A 17863-nucleotide genomic window follows, 5' to 3' on the forward strand; every position below is an offset into this window, starting at 1 on the left:
ACCCCCCGGATTGTGGTAGGGCATATGGTTTCTGATTTGGTGCCGCCGAGCACCTGATTTAGTGCCACCGAGCACTTGTTATTGTTATAACACATCTATGCTTTTTGCTTAACTTTAATAATTTGATTTATTTTCATTTTGAAGGATATCTTTTCAATGGGGACGGAATGTGCTGTCCGCATTTGCGGATTCGCACTTCCGCATCCGTGCTTCCGTTTCTGCAAAAAAATAGAACATGTCCTATTCTGGTCCACAATTGCAGACAAGATTAGGCATTTTCTATTATAGTGCCAGCGATATGCGGTCTGCAAATTGCGGAATGCACATTGCCGGTGTCCCTGTTTTGCGGATCCGCAAAATACCTACAGATGTGTGAATGGACCCTCATAGTAACATTATTAAAGGTTATGTTGTATCTTCATGTATATTCTAATGGTTTGCCTTCATTTGTACAATGTTATAATATACTTTCTATGTTAGAAAGTATATTATAGTGCATTTGTATTGTGCGGCAGTTGTGTGCGTTTCTGCTGCGATACTGCGATATATAGAGAGACAAGCGTTATTGGAACAAATAATTTCTACTGGTGTGATACCAGTCGCCCCCCCAAAAAACTGATTGAAGCGGGGTGTTACATACCAATATGCTTTCTTGATAGTGCATTTGGGTACTGTATAGTGCATTTGCGCATGTGCGTACACGAAAATTATATTGTCGATATTTTGCATTCAATTTTTTTTTAATGGAGATCGCAAATTTGAATAATGCATCTGGTATGTCACTGTCCATGTTGTGGGACTATTTGTGCACTTCTAGTAATTATTTCTTGGCTGTAAATATGAGCTGAAGGTTTTTCAGGTTCTCCTGCTATTAAAATGAATGGGACCTGCCGCGAACTTGGGGGTTCGCGAACATTTGATCGCGTTCGCGAACCGTCCTGGCAGATGTTCGTCCATCACTATTCATCACCTCGTAAACATAACACATAGCAGTGGAATAAAGGGATGCTGATGCTAGGAACAAAGGATGTGAAAGGTCACTCTTGCTATTTTTTTTTTTTTTTTTCTCAACGGGGAGAGTTTTATTCTACAGAAAACCACAAAAATATATTGTACATCAGGACAAGTTGCAGAGAATGACTATTTGTGTGTTCATCACCAGTAAAGCCGGTAGCATTGCTGTTGCAATTCTGATAAGAAACAGTTCTTGAAAAAGGTTCCTAGTAGAGATGAGCAAATTAATTTGTTAGAATCAAAGTTTGACCCGAGAGAGTCCAGGCATTTAATACTGATATACATTAATGCGGATTTGGACAGAAACTAATTTTAGGAAATTCAGTCATCTCTGGAACTTCCTAGCACTACATTTATAGATTGCTCCATTGATATCAGTGGGAAGAGATTAGTCAAACAGACACAAGAAACCTCTGCAAACCACAAAGATACTGTACGCAAAGGTTAAAAATAAAGCAGGGAGTCAGCAGTTTTGACCGTTCCAAACTAGTGACAGCACTAGGTAGGTGCTGTCTAGAGCAGGCTAAGTGTATCTTTTGTGGAGTTTTAATAATTAGGGGCAGCATGAATAGTGTTTTATTCTCCCAGATTCTGCTCCTTAAATGAAATGGAGACAAAGCTTGACAGCGAAGTGCTCTCTGATCTCCGTATTAAGCTGTTTTACAGACCTTTTCCTCTTCTTTGAGTGACAGCTGTAGCATCCAGGAGAACAATAGAACTGTCACTCACAGCATAGGGGAGGGGCTGGGAAGTATCTCGGTGCAGTGGACCTGCACAGTAAAGCTTTGCCTCCATTGCACTTAAGGAGCAGAATATGACAGAACTGCTGACAGAGTCTCTTTAATCATGCATGGCCGCCACTTTTTTACGTGAGAGCCGTGGACCTGCTCTGACAGCCCGGACCGGCAAGAGTGCTGATCTGGGCTGCTTAACAATTTACATGCTGTGGGCAATGGTGCCCAACACATGTAAATTAGTGACAGAGGCAGCGGACTCCCTCTGTCTCCCATCGGCACCCCGTAAATGCAATCATGTGAAGGCTGGCTGGGGTCCATGAAGGCCCCAAGTCTGCCTTAATTAGTTTCCAACAGGCTGTGCCTCTCTGGCGCAGCCTGCTGGTCAATGTCAGAATAGCACTGACATTAAAATGCAATGCACTATAGGGATAGTGCATTGCATTTTAAAAGCAATCAAAAAGCTGTGTGTTATAGTCCCCTTGTGGGGATATGAAGTGGTAAAAAAAAAAAAAAAAAAAAAGTTACAAGAAACTTATGTATTCAATAAAAAAAATTACACATTTTTTTCATTAAAAATACGTTTTTCAATAACAAAAATGCAAAAAAAAGCACAACTTCCTCATATGTTGGTATTGCCACGTCTGTAATGACCTGGACTACATAAAAATCATGTAAATTATCCCGTACAGTGAACGCCCAAAAAAAAAAAAATGGCAGAATTGCTAATTTATTCTGAGTTGCCACCAAAAAGCTTAATAACAAGAGATAAAAAAGCGTAATTTACTCCAAAATTATACCAATGAAAAATACAAGTCGTCCCGCAAAAATCAAGCCCTCACACAACTCCATAGAAATAAAAATAAAAAAGTTATGGGTCTTGGGAAGCCGATATGCAAAAATATTTTTTTCTCAAAAAAAAAAAAAAAAAAAAAGGGTGTTTTATTGCAAAAAACTACTGACCCAGATAATAGATATTTTTATTTATTATTATTAAGGCACCATTCATTCCATAGCGCATACATATGAAAATGGGTATGCATACATAATACAGACAATTGTACTCAGCATGAACAAGACGAGTTACAAACTGGTACAGAAGGAGAGAGGGCCCTGCCTGTGAGGGCTTACAATCTACATGGTATGGGAGAAGGACACAGTAGGTACGGGTGAAGCTGGTCATGGCTGTATAGAGGCAGCAGGGTCACTGGTTGTAGGCTTGTCTGAAGAGGTGGGTTTTTAGGTTTCTTTTGAAGGATTCCACTGTAGGTGAGAGTCTGATATGTTGGGGTAGCGAGTTTCAGAGAATGGGGGATGCACAGGAGAAATCTTGGGGGCAATTGTGGGAAGAGGTGATAAGAGGAGGAGGTCTTGTTAGGAATGGAGATTGCGTGTGGGGATGTATCAGGAAAGTAGCTCAGAGATTTAGGGAGGGGACAGGTTGTGGACAGGTTGTGAACCTTGTATGTATTGGTTAGTATTTTAAACTGAATTTGTTTGGCAATGGGGAGCCAGTGAAGGGATTGGCAGAGGGGAGAGGCAGAGGAGTAACAGGGTAAGAGGTGGATTAGTCAGGCAGCAGAGTTGAGGATAGATTGGAGAGGTGCGAGAGTGCTAGATGGAAGGCCACAGAGGAAAATGTTGCAGTAGTCTAGGCGGAAGATGATGAGGGCATGTACAATTAGTTTTGCAAACTCAAAGTTGAGGAAAACACGGATGTGGGAGATGTTTTTGAGTTGGAGGCGGCAGGTGGTGGAAAGGGCTTGAATGTGTGGTTAGAAGGAGACGGCAGAATCCAAGGTCACTCCAAGGCAGCGGACTTGGTTGGAAGAGTGTTCAGCCATTGATCATGATAGATAGGTCTGTTGGGGTGGTTGAGCAGGATGGGGGAAAGATTATGAATTCTGTTTTGTCCATGTTAAGTTTTAGAAAGCGAGAGGAGAAGAAGGAGGATATGGAAGATAGGTATTGGGGGATTCTGGATAGTAGGATGGTGATGTCAGGGCCATAGAGGTAGATTTGTGTGTCATCAGCATAAAAGTGATACTAAAAGCCATGGGATTCTATGAGCTGTCCAAAGGTCGAAAGTGTAGATAGAGAAGAGCAGGGGTCCTAGGACAGAGCCTTGCGGGACACCAACAGAGAGGGAAAGAGATGAGGAGGTGGTGAGAGAGTGGGAGACGCTAAACATCCGGTCTGTGAGGTATGATGTGATCCAGGAGAGGGCCAGGTCAGTGATGCCAAGAGATGAAAGTTATACCGAAAAATGAACGCCGTAAAATTTATAATGTAAAAATGCTGTGGCAGTATTGCTGTTTTTCCCATCTCCCTTCCAGAAAGAGTTAATAAAAGTTAATCAGAAAGTTATGTGTACCCCAAAATGGCACAATTACAAACTTTTCCCACTATAAACAAGCCCTCATAAAGCTATAAAGGACGGAAAAAAATAAAGTTATAGCTCTTGAAACGCAATGATGAAAAAAGGAAAAATGCTTTGTCAATAAGGCCGAAAACAGGCTGGTCACTAAGGGGCTAAGGTGCAGCCGACAGCTTCATCACAGGCAGGAAAGTCATGCTGCTGTTGTAGTGTGCAGCGGCAGAGCACCATTTAATCCCCCACCACCACATACACAAACACACAACCTGGATGCCTGAAGGCAGGAGTGTAAAAAACTAATTCATTCATTAATTTTTTTAAGAAAACTGTCCTCTGAAGTGGCACCCCCCTGTTGGCTGCTGCCCTAGGCATGTGTCTTTTAGTGCCTAATTAAAAATACGGCTCTGATTCTTTTAAAGATAGATAAACAGACACACAAATAAAAAGATAGATAGATAGATATAATTGAATGACAGATAGATAGCTAGATAGATAGATACAGTGGGATGCGAAAGTTTGGGCAACCTTGTTAATAGTCATGATTTTCCTGTATAAATTGTTGGTTGTTACGATAAAAAATGTCAGTTAAATATATCATATAGGAGACACACACAGTGATATTTGAGAAGTGAAATTAAGTTTATTGGATTTACAGAACGTTTGCTATAATTGTTTAAACAAAATTAGGCAGGTGCATAAATTTGGGCACCACAAAAAGAAATGAAATCAATATTTAGTAGATCCTCCTTTTGCAGAAATTACAGCTTCTAAACTCTTCCTGTAGGTTCCAATGAGAGTCTGGATTCTGGTTGAAGGTATTTTGGACCATTTCTCTTTACAAAACATCTTTAGTTCATTCAGGTTTGATGGCTTCCGAGCATGGACAGCTCTTTAAGTCACACCACAGATTTTCAATTATATTCAGGTCTGGGGACTGAGATGGCCATTCCAGAACGTTGTATTTGTTCCTCTGCATAAATGCCTTAGTGGATTTTGAGCAGTGTTTAGGGTCGTTGTCTTGTTGAAAGATCTAGCCCCAGCGCAGCTTCAGCTTTGTCACTGATTCCTGGACATTGGTCTCCAGAATCAGCTGATACTGATGGAATCCATGCGTCCCTCAACTTTGACAAGATTCCCAGTCCCTGCACTGGCCACACAGCCCCACAGCATGATGGAACCACCACCATATTTTACAGTAGGTAGCAGGTGTTTTTCTTGGAATGCTGTGTTCTTTTTCCTCCATGCATAACGCCCCTTGTTATGGCCAAAAGACTCAATTTTAGTTTCATCAGTCCACAGCACCTTATTCCAAAATGAAGCTGGCTTGTCCAAATGTGCTTTAGCCCACCTCAAACGGCACTTTTTGTGCTGTGGGCGGAGAAAAGGCTTCCTCTGCATCACTCTCGCATACAGCATCTCCTTGTGTAAAGTGCGCCGAATGGTTGAACGATGCACAGTGACTCCATCTGCAGCAAGATGATGTTGTAGGTCTTTGGTGCTGGTCTGTGGGTTTACTCTGACTGTTCTCACCATTCGTCGCTTCTGTCTATCCAAGATTTTTCTTGGTCTGCCACTTCGAGCCTTAACTTGAACAGAGCCTGTGGTCTTCCATTTCCTCAATATGTTCCTAACTGTGGAAACAGACAGCGGAAATCTCTGAGACAGCTTTCTGTATCCTTCCCCTAAACCATGATGGTGAACAGTCTTTGTCTTCAGGTCATTTGAGAGTTGTTTTGAGACCCCCATGTTGCTACTCTTCACATAAAATTAAAAGAGGAGGGAAACTTACAATTGACCCCCTTAAATACTCTCTCATAATTGGATTCACCTGTGTATGTAGGTCAGGGGTCACTGAGCTTACCAAGCCAATTTGAGTTCCAATAATTAGTTCTAAAGGTTTTGGAATCAATAAAATAACAGTGCCCAAATTTATGCACCTGCCTAATTTTGTTTAAACAATTATAGCACACTTTCTGTAAACCCAATAAACTTTATTTCACTTCTCAAATATCACTGTGTGTGTCTCTTATATGATATATTTAACTGACATTTTTTAACGTAACAACCAACGATTTATACAGGAAAATCATGACGATTAACAAGGTTGCCCAAACTTTCGCATCCCACTGTAGATAGATAGATTATTGTTAGATATGCTGCTGATGATAATAATTTACTATCTATTTAAGAGACTATAAAACTGAGCTTACAAGTAGAGAATTGTTTATTTTCAGATTACCAAAATGAGACATTTGAGCAGTATTCTTCTAATGACTATATATGCAGTTAGGATGTTGAAGGATAAATGATTTTCTCTGCAGTACAGTCAAGAGCACAGCTATGCAATACAATAGTAAATTTACATTCTCAGAGCCTCCTGCTGAGCACTATATCTTCATGCATAGCTAAACTCATCCCTGCATCCATCAAAAGTCAGCAGAAAACACCATAATAGTCCTCTAGAATGTAAAATATTAAAACTCTGAATAGGAAGTGAAAAAGATTCAAATAAGACTTTTGATACATGTGAAATTACCATAATAAAAAGAGTATTTTGTGCACTCACTGATGTATAATTCATCACCAGCTTACCATCTGTAACATGACGGCTTACATATAAATACATCTCTTCAATAGTTAGGTGTTTGCTGCTTCTTTAATTATTTTTAAGGGAAGTATCAGAGACTATATAACCCTTATACAACAGTCTGTGCAGACTTACCTGAAGAAAATACAGTATGTGTGTCTCTGTCTATGTGCATCTATATCTATCTATCTATTAGTGTTGGGCGAGCATGCACGGCTGAACACTAATTTTACTCGAGCATCGCGATGCTTGGCACATCGTGGTGTTCGGCCGAATACCGTGTGTGCTCAAGCGTGATGCTCGAGTCTCCTCCCCGCACGTTTGTTGGCTACTGGCATTACAGTGATTGGTTGGCCAGAACGCATTATCGAGTGCTATATAGCACCCAATGACACGTGTTTGGCTCAGTCTTAGTCAGGGAGAGCTGAAGGGAGAGATAGTGTAGGGAGTGATATAGGAATATTTTAGCTTTTATACTTATTATAGACCCAAAAGTCCTTTTAAGGACTATAGTGTGTGGCAGCAATATATATTTTTAGTGCACCCTGCACTAAATTGCTAAAACTTGTTAGAAACCTAAAATTCCATTTAAGGACTGTAGTTGCATCTGGCAGAAATATATATTTTTAGCGCAACCTACGCTAAATAGCTTGCTTGGCAGTTGCAGACAGCGACATTATCTGCGCTACATCTCCTGTCTAACGTGTGCACAGCCTAAAAATATCTGTGACATCCAGTGTACTTTTTCTGTAGATGGTGTCCGCTGCGGACAGTTACATTACCTGCACTACATCTCCTGTATAACATTTGCGTATCCGAACTATCAGTGACATTCAATCAAACTTTTTTTTCTGCTGGTGGCAGCGACATTACCTGCGCTACATCTCCTGTATAACGTTTGCCCATACTAAATATCAGTGAAATTAATTCAGTGAGATTTTTTATTAGCTGCTGGTAACAGTGACATTACTTGCGCTATACCTCCTGTTTAACGTGTGTGCATCCTAAATATCAGTGACATTCATTCAGTGTCATTTTTTATTAGGTGGTGGTGACAGCGACATTACTTGCACTATACCTCCTGTTTAATGTGTGCGCATTTTAAACATATCTGTGTCATTCTGTGTACTTTAATTGCGCATACACTTACAAGACCTGCACTACTGTACGTGTGATATACTTCAAAGCATATATACTATTTAATATGTGCAAGGCGAGCAGTATGGGATGGGGAAGTGGCTGCTTATGCTGCACGCAGAGGCCATGGCCCTGGGCGCGGTGAAACTGTGCCTGCTGCCAGAGCACAAGAAATACACTCATCCACGATACCTAGCTTCATGTCTCAGTTTGCAGGGTGGCGCAGGACACCACTCTCAAAGTCAGAACACTGACCAGGTGGTCGGTTGGATTGCAGCAGATAGTGCTTCCAGTCAGTTAAGCACCACCCTGTCTTCCACAAAGTCCAGTCTCAGGAGCCAAGAGTCTGGTCAACAGAATCCTCACCCTGATACTCCTTCCACCCACCATGGAGAATCTTGGCAAACAAGTGATCCCACACTCGGATAGGAGCTGTTATTATCACCATTACTTAATTTGGGCCTGTTGCCAAGCCCGCTTGAAAAGGGACATGAGGAGATCCTGTGCCCCGATTCCCGAAGTCTGGAGCATCCACAGTCAGAAGAAGATGCCGGTGAGGAACGGCAATTAGTGTTTCACTAGATGGAAAATGATGATGAGACAGTTGTCAATAAGTCAACCGCAATTAGTGTCTCAAGAGGTTGATGATAAGGATGAGACACATTTGTCAATAACTGAGGTTGTTGTTAGGTCAACAAGACAGGAGGATGACCAGAGTGAGGAAGTGGAAGAGGAGGTGCTGGACGATGAAGTCACTGAATCAACCTGGGAAGGTGGTAAGCCGAATGAGGACAGCAGTACAGAGGGATCCACAGCACCGCAACAGGCTGGAAGAGGTAGTGGGGTGGCAAAAGAAAGAAGGCGGGCCACACCAAACAGGCCTATAACTGTTCCCCGGAGCACCCCCTTGTGGCAATCTTTCTTGCCAAGAGTTAGGTGTTCCGCAGTGTTTTTTTGAGGAAAGTGCAGATGATAAAAGACTTGTCATTTGCAAACTATGCTGTACCAAAATGAACACTAGCATCACCACCAGCATGATCCGCCACATGGCATCAAAGCATTAATAGGTGGACCAAACACCTGGGTCCACAACCAGTGTCTGCGGGTCACACCACTGCCTCCTCTTCCCCTGTGTTAAGTGCCGGACAATCCACTGTCCAAGACGCAGGCCTGGATGCCTCCGCCATGCACCTGGATCAGCTAGCACATTCAATTCTGTGTCCCAGCGCAGTGTACAGATGTCTATAACCCAGACCTTTAAACGAAAGTGCAAATACCTAGCCACCAACCCACAGACAATAGCACTAAATTGCTGGTCCTGGAAATGTTGCCATTTAGGCTTATGGATACTGAGGCTTTCCGCAGCCTGATGGAGGTGGCTGTCTCGCAGAACTCTGTCCCCAGCCACCAATATTTTGTATGTGTCCTGTAACATCACCTGTGTCCTGACCAACTCAGTTATTGGGAAGGTCCACATAACGACTGACACATGGACAAATGCTATTGGCCAGGGACACTACATTTTCCTGATGGCACACTGAGTGAACGTTGTGGAGGCTGGGAGCCAATCGTACCCCGGGATGGCACAGGTGCTACCGACGCCAAAGATTGCGGGCCTATTGCCATCTGGGTTTCTGCCTTCACCTACATTAGTGGTTGTAACCCCCCCCCCCCCCCTTCTCCTCCTCCGCCTCATTCTCCACTTCCTCCTCTGAATTATCATCTTGCAGCACCAGTCAGCCATCAGTCAGTAGCTGGAAGCAGTGTAGCACTGCAGTGGGGAAGTGGCAACAGGCCCTGCTTAAACTGATATGCTTAGTAGTGTTAAGCGCGAATATTTAAATTACGAATTTTGATCGCAAATATTGTCACTTCAAGAATTTGCTAATATTTTGAATATAGTGCTACGGTATATATTCGTTTTTCGAATACTCAGCATTTCCATCTGAACACATGATTCCTCCCTACTTTTTGCTTGTGGGCCAATGAGTCATTGGCCCACAAGCAACTTAAGCAGGGAGGAATCATAACTTCAGATGGAAAAAAAATAAGAATATTCTAAAAAAAGAATATATAGCAATATTTTATATGGTGCTATATATAAGTTTTTGACCCACGCTGTATTGATCGCGTTATATTCTCATATTAAGCGATCATTACCTTGCCGATTTTCAAGTAAAAAATAGAGTGTAGAATATAACAATATTCGAATTCGCATATATTCGACGAATATTCAATAAAATATTTGCAAAATATCACAAATTCGAATATGAACACTGCCGCTCATCACTACTGCTTAGGTGACAAGCAGCACACCACCGCAGAGCTGTGGCAGGCGATAAGGGACCAGACTGAACTGTGGCTCTTGCCACTCAACCTACAACCAGGCATGGTTGTGTCTGATAATGGCCATAACTTGGTGGTGGCTTTGGAGCTTGGCAAGCTCACATACATACCATGCCAAGCCCACATATTCAACCTAGGGTTTCAGCAGGTTCTCGAAACCTACCCCAATTTGCCTGAAGTACTGGTGAAGGTGCCCCACGTGTGTGCCATTTCTGCAAGTCATCGACAACTTCTGCAGGTCTGGCAACGCTGCAGCAGCGGTTGCAATTGCCAGCTCACTGACTGTTGTGCGACGTGAGCACACACTGGAACTCGACATTCCACATGTTGGCCAGGCTTTGCGAGCAGCAGAGGGCAGTAGTGGAATACCAACTGCAACATGGTCGTCGTCTTTCCAGTCAGCTTCCATTCTTCACAAGTGACGAGGGGCATTGATGTCTGACATCTGTGAGGTTGTACTCAGCTTTGAGAAATCAACACAGATTGTGAGCAGGTGATAACACTATTATCAGTGTAAACATCCCACTTCTGTGTCTACTCAAATGCTCGCTGCTCACAATTAAGGTGGACACTTTGCATGTGGAAGAGGTGGAAGTGGGGGAAGAAAGTACACAGGGTGATAGCCAGACCACACTCAGTTCGTCTTCTCACTGTGAATTGGATGATGAAGAGGAGTAGGATGTGGAGCAGGAGACGGTTGCCTCCGCTACAGAGGGTAGTACCCATGGAAGTTTTATTCCATCTGTTCAGCGTGGATGGTTAGAAGAGGAGGAAGAGGAGGAGGAGATTAAGAGTCATCCTCCTAATGAGGACAGCAAAGTCTTGTCTTTTGGGACTCTGGCACACATGGCTGACTTTATGTTAGGCTGCCTTTCATGTGACCTTGGCGTACGCATTTGGCCAACACCGATTTCTGGTTGTTAACCCTTCTTGACCCCCGCTACAAAGAGAACTTCTCATCTCTCATTCCTGTGGTGGATAGGATGAGCAAAATGGTGCAATACCAGAAGGTCCTTGTGGACAAATCTCCAGCTGACAACTCTGGCTGCAGAGTACGTAGTTCCATGGCCAACCAAGGAGGGGTGACGAGGGAACACATAGCAGTTCCAACAGAGGCAGGGCAACACTCTCCAAGGCCTGGGACAGTTGCATGACACCCCACCAGCACCCTCAACCTTATGCACAGCCTAGTGTCACAAGGAGGGAAACATTTTGGAAGCTGGTTAAGGAGTACGTAGCAGACCATGTCAGCATCCTCAGTAATCCTTGGGTGCCTTACAACAATTGGGTGGCCAGCGTTTTGTCAAAGCGGGTATTTATTGCTGCTGGGGGCATAATAACTGAAAAGCCCATCCTCCTGTCAACTGAAAATGCTGACCGGTTGACTCTTATAAAAATGAACAAGGCCTGGATTGCCCCTAACTTCTCTTCTCCACCAAAGGAAAGTGGCTGAACATAAAGTCACTCTAAATGTGGCTTTTATGGTGTATTGAATACACTGTATTCCCATGCACCCCTTCCACCACTAAAAAGGATATATGGTTCAATCTTCCTTTTCTCGTCCTCCTCCACTATCATATCACCATGTTTATTAGGTTGCCCTCGCTCCTAATGTTTTAGAGGGTCAGCTCAGCATTAGACCCTTACCCCTAATGTTTTAGATGGTCAGATCAGCAGCGGGCCCTCGCCCCTAAGGTTTTAGAGGGTCACCAGCAGGCCCTTGCTCCTAATGTTTTTGAGGGTCACCAGCAGGCTATTAATCAAACTTTTTCAAGGGTGTGTATGATGCCCTCCTTTATGTGTAATAAAGGGGGTTTTGGAGTACCGGTTCCTTGTAATTTTTGGCAGCCCTTTCCCTTAGTGCATAGGCTTTATGAGTGTAGGAGTCCCACTACCTGAACAATTGTACCACAATGTGAATGAGGCCCTCCATTTCCCGAACCATTTTGGTGGTGTTTCCATAAATTTCTGACCTTTTACTATGAACCAGACATCCTCCTCTCTTCAGAACAAGGGGTGCCTGGTTTAATGCTTGGGTTCTCCATTGATTTACATTGTGCTCGGTAGAGCACCCGAGCAATTCTACTCGAGCACCCGAGCACTTTGCTGCTTGACCAACACTAATTTAGACCATTTTCTAAATGATGAGTGAGATAGGCTTGTCGGGCCCATCCTCTCCCCCATCCATGTCACACCCACTTTTTTAGACCTGGCGTTAGATGGGAAGAAGTCACAGATTCTTCCCCACCATGGTGTCCGACAGAATTTGAGCCATATATACTTCACAAATGTCAGATGAGAAATTCTGCCAGATGAAGGTGTGCTGTGTTGAAAAATTAAGTGTACTATGTGCTGCACATTTAAAGGGGTTATCCAGGTCTATTATGTTTCTCCTTCCCTGTGCTTCCCCTGCCAGACCCTGCAACTTACTAATATACAATACCTGCGCTCTTTTTCTGTCTCTTTCTGGAGATTGGGAGAGTGGTCACATAAATGCGCCCTCTATGGAGACTGTATTTCCTATGACATCACAACCAGGTCTCCCATGATCCCCTCTGTCAGAATCCCTACCGGAATGGATGTGATTTTTTAATTCTAAGCCACACCTTTAACACCGCCCAATGCATATCTATACACACACAATCCCGCCAGTTCCCTTGGTACCCCTCAAAATAGTTATTCCTACATTCTACCCCTTTACAGTAGTTATGCCCACACTGTGCCACATCACAATAGGTATGCCCACTTAGTGTACTCTCACAGTAGTTGTGTCTGTAATGTCCCCCCTCAAGCTAGTTATTCCCAGAATGTGCCCACACAAAGTTCATGTAAAATGTAGAGCAGATAACCAGTGGCACTACACCAAACCTAAAATTGTCAGGATGCGACTGCCAAGGAGTGGTGCCTCACGGAGGTGCTCAGCTTGTAGCTGCATTGAGCATATAGGATAAAAGGAAAAAGAGAACAAAAAGAGCAGCACTCACCGTTGATAAGCAGGTAACTTTATTCCATGGCAGGAGGGGGGTGCAAGGGTTGCAGATACAGGAGCAAGTAAGCGACAGCCGTTTCACGCGTGTATGCGCTTCTTCTGGCTTTCCAACACTGAAGAGGTCACGGCACCTTCTTATAGTGCACAGGAAGCCGCGTCATCGCAGTAATTTGCTTAATTACTAAGTAATCAGCACCTGGCCTCTCAAGAGGGAGGGCAGGGATTTCAGTCAGGCGGGACCTCTTCAATGATGTAAGGTGCATATGTGAACATACATAAACCAACTAGAACAAATCAAAATACGAAAATACAATAAGCAAGAGTGGTTCATTACAAAAATACGCTCATATCTATTTTTTCATTTAGTCCCAGCGGAACCAATGCATCCGCGCGTAGGATCCATATAGTTTCTCTTCTCAGAAGCTCCCTTTCTCTGTCACCACCTCTTTCAGTGTGGTTAACTACTTCAAGGCCAGCAAAAGTCAGCACATTGGGATTTCCACTATGTGCCCTGTTCACATGATCTATTAACCGCGGAACACCCTTTCCTGTTTTTAAGGAGTTTAGGTGTTCGCGGAATCTTTCAAATAGGCAGCGGATAGTTTTTCCAATGTAGAAGCGTCCGCATCTACATAAATCTACATAAAATTATATAAACCACAAATTTGCTGCGGCAGGTAATAAGTGGAAAAACCCTATGTTCTATCCCTGCAATAGAGATCACTTGTAATTGGGAATTGAAGCTGCAGAAGGAACAACTTCTGCATCTCTTATTCCCTTTTGTTCAGACAGCCATGTGAGCCGTTTTTTTCTGAAATGGCTAGTTACCACTTGATCGCGTATAGTATGGTATCTTCTAAACGCTATCACTGGTTTCGTATCTTTCAATTGTTTTAGGGAATCGTCCCTCACTAGGATACTCCAATTTTTCTTTATGACCTGTTTTATCTTATCGGCCATAGGACTGAATTTAAAGGAAAAGGCGAAGGGTGGGGGCCCTTTTATTGAGGGTTTACCCTCCCTTAGTTCTGTCTGATGTACTTGTGACGCTTTTGTCATAGCTTGATTTAACAAGTCTAGGGGATACCCTCTACGTCTCAGCCTATCGCGCAGATCCTGCGCCTGTTTATCATAACTTATTGAGGTGGTATTTATACGCGCAAGTCTTCTGAATTGGCCATATGGCACTGATTGTTTTACTGTTCTTGGGTGATAGCTAGAGAAATGGAGGAAGTTGGCGGCGGTCGGTTTGTTCTCTTTTTCCTTTTATCCTATGTGCCCACACAAAGTATTTATGACCACATTCTGCCCCCACTGTAGATATGCTCACATTCAACACCCATTGTACTGTACATGAAATTTTCAAAATGTCATCTACTTAGTTGGTATGGTATGACACTGTGGATTTTCTGCATGAAAATCTGCTCTGAAAATTCATACTTAATATGCACTGTGAGGGTCTTTGAAGTTAGTTTTAAAATTGGGGTTGCTATGTTAACAAATCTGGGGGTACTTGGTGTGGAGGTGCGACTGGCTGCAACTTTTTTTGCAACATTTTAAATAAGTCATACTTCATAGATGTGACTTATAGGGGTATACCAGTAGGTACACGTTATCCCCTATCCACAGGGCCCCGTACCTCCTGCAGGCCCCTTGCTGATCCCCTAAAATGACAACACGACTGCTCCATTCATTTCTATGGGAGTTCCGGAGATAGCTGAGCGCTGTCAACCAGCCGCCCTGGTCATTTCAGAGGAGAAGCAAGGTGCCTGTAGGGGCTGGGTATGGGGCTCCTGTTCTTGTGATCATGGGGGTCCCAGAGGTAGGACCCCCACTGATCTTATAGTTATCTTCTATCCCGTCGACAGGGGATAACTTGTACCTACCGAAATACCCCTTTAAAAGTGTTCTACTGGTAAAACCTAACCAACTTCTCAATCCACTTCTGAAAGTGGCGTGGGAAGGCGCAGATCGCAAAATGTGTGACTTTTGACACAACATGTTGCACATGACATCCCTTGCAATATTTTTACCCTACAAAACTGGCATAGCAGATTTGAAACATGCCCCCCGATGTGCATTTAGACTCAAATCTTGGAAAAAGTCACAATAAGCATAGATTTGTGCGATAGTTGAAGTTAAAGAGAAAATTCCTTGTTCCTGTGAAAAATGTGTGTATGTAAACTGTGTACAAATGTTGAAAAATATTTTTTATGTTTTTATTTTGCTTAATGAAGTCAATTTAGTAAAAATTATATAAAAAAGCAAAATCTAGACCATGGCGATAAAAAGTATCATCCTACATAGTTACATAGTTAAGATAGTTGAAACAAGGCATAAGTTCATCAAGTTCAACCAAGGGATAGGTGGGGATGTGGATTCTCTATGAAAAAAAACACAGATGAAGCCACTGGGACCCGGAAATGGAGCAGGATATCAACCTTTGTCAGAGCAATATATTGTTAGTTATGTTCATGTAATGTATACAGTATATAGTTTTTCACATACAGTGATGCCCAGTGATGACAGCACCAGCAAAGTGCACGAGATTACACAAATCTCATGTACACTTTGCAATATTTTTCTGTGCAGACCAATTGACCTGCTGTGTAGATTTACAAATCTGCAGCATGTCAATTGTGTAATTTCATGCACTTTGCTGGTACTGTACTACGCTGTGGTTTTACTGCATGGGAATCCACACAGAAAAACCTCATGTATTATGTGCAGGTGGCCTTATTTTTCTTGTACAATATGTGCTATACAAGACCCTAAAAAAGCTCCTGTCCTCATCATAGAGAGTGATTTACAGCTTCCAGCTTCTATTCCTGACTGTTATATGCAAGGACTTGCTTCATCTGTCTTAGTTATCTGATTATTTTTCTTAAAGCCTAATTTTCTTTTATCCTGGGATGACATGTTGGGGCTTTGGAACCAATTATTGGTTTTCCATACATTTAAGGACTCAAGTTAGAATGGTTTCAACTTGCAATGGTCGTCCAGGAACCAATTAATATCGTCACTAGAGAGACCACTGTATCCTTTTCAAAATTTTAACATAGTAACATAGTTTATAAGGCCGAAAAAAGACATCTGTCCATCCAGTTCGGCCTGTTATCCTGCAAGTTGATCCAGAGGAAGGCAAAAAAAACACATGAGGTGGAATCCAATGTTCCCCACTTAAGGGGAAAATAATTCCTTCCCGACTCCAATCAGGCAATCAAAATAACTCCCTGGATCAACGACCCCTCTCTAGTAGCTATAGCCTGTAATATTGTTACACTCCAGAAATACATCCAGGCCCCTCTTGCATTCCTTTATTGTACTCATCATCACCACTTCCTAAGGCAGAGAGTTCCATAGTCTCACTGCTCTTACCGTAAAGAATCCTCTTCTATGTTTGTGTACAAATCTTCTTTCCTCCAGACGCAGAGGATGTCCCCTTGTCATCGTCACAGTCCTGGGGATACATAGATGATGGGATAGATCTCTGTACTGACCCCTGATATATTTATACATAGTTATTAGGGTATTGTAGTCCCTCCATTCTAGTTATTACTTTAGTTGCCTTTATCTGAACGGTCTCCAGCTCTGCAATGTCTGCCTTGTTCACAGGAGCCCAGAATTATACACATTACTCCATGTGTGGTCTGACTAGTGATTTGTAAAGTGGCAGGACTTTTGCTACATATTAAACGCAATCCATCATCACTGAAAAAACATAGATATTTTTTTCCCAGACAACCAGTTCTTTAAATTCAAGATGAGCAAACCAGGCAGGATTCGTTTCATTTTTCAAAAAATTTGAGAAGTGAGAGACAGAGCCTAGTGCTCTTTCTAATTATGGAGAGCCCATGGTACCCCTAGTATGTATGCGCAGTATTGTAAGCCAGGCGATGTTCTTCTGGGTTTCTGGGAAAGATATTCAAATTAGCTTTTGTAATCCTGACACTGGCAGATGTTAGACATGATAATTTGCATATATTTTACCCAGAAATCCAGAGGAGCGTTGTCTGGCCTACAATACTCGTCACATATATCAACTGGTCTCCATAATAGAAATTGTCCCCACCTAGAGGTTCCCCCTAAGGCCTTGCAATTAGAATTGTTGTTCTCATCTGCTTTTCTCTGATTAAGGCTTTTTATTCTAAAATAACTAGTTGTAGATGTGGGCTTGGCTTAGCTTTTTCTTCTAGCTTTGTTACATAAGTATTTTTCAAAGGCAGGAAGGTATCTCTGTCCGTCTGCTGTGTGAAAATAATGCAATGTTCATATTGCTGATGTGTTCTCTTTTACGGTTTACCTACTTGCAATTTGAATACTAAAGTATTGAATATGGGCATTCCTTCCATGTGAGAATACACAGATCTCACAGGGCAAAACTTGGCACACAACTGTCTGCCTACAATCACCACAAGGAAGAGCTCAGTGCATAGGTATTTATACAGTTAGCATTTAAATCAGAGGCAGCTGTAAAAAAGCTTTATGTAGTGTAGTCTTCCTAGTCGGGGCTACAGGAAAACATGGTCGATTTTTTTGGGCAAGAGAAGAAGTTCAACACTGGGTCACACAAGGCCCTATAACAGTTGTGCGGTCTGCCTCCAAAGTAGGATCACCATTGGAAAATACTGTGCTTTATGAAGGCCTACTGAATGCCTACATGCCTGTAAAATGGGCCC

This window comes from Bufo gargarizans, chromosome 2, assembly GCF_014858855.1.
Source record: "Bufo gargarizans isolate SCDJY-AF-19 chromosome 2, ASM1485885v1, whole genome shotgun sequence".
Classification (NCBI taxonomy): Eukaryota; Metazoa; Chordata; class Amphibia; order Anura; family Bufonidae; genus Bufo; species Bufo gargarizans.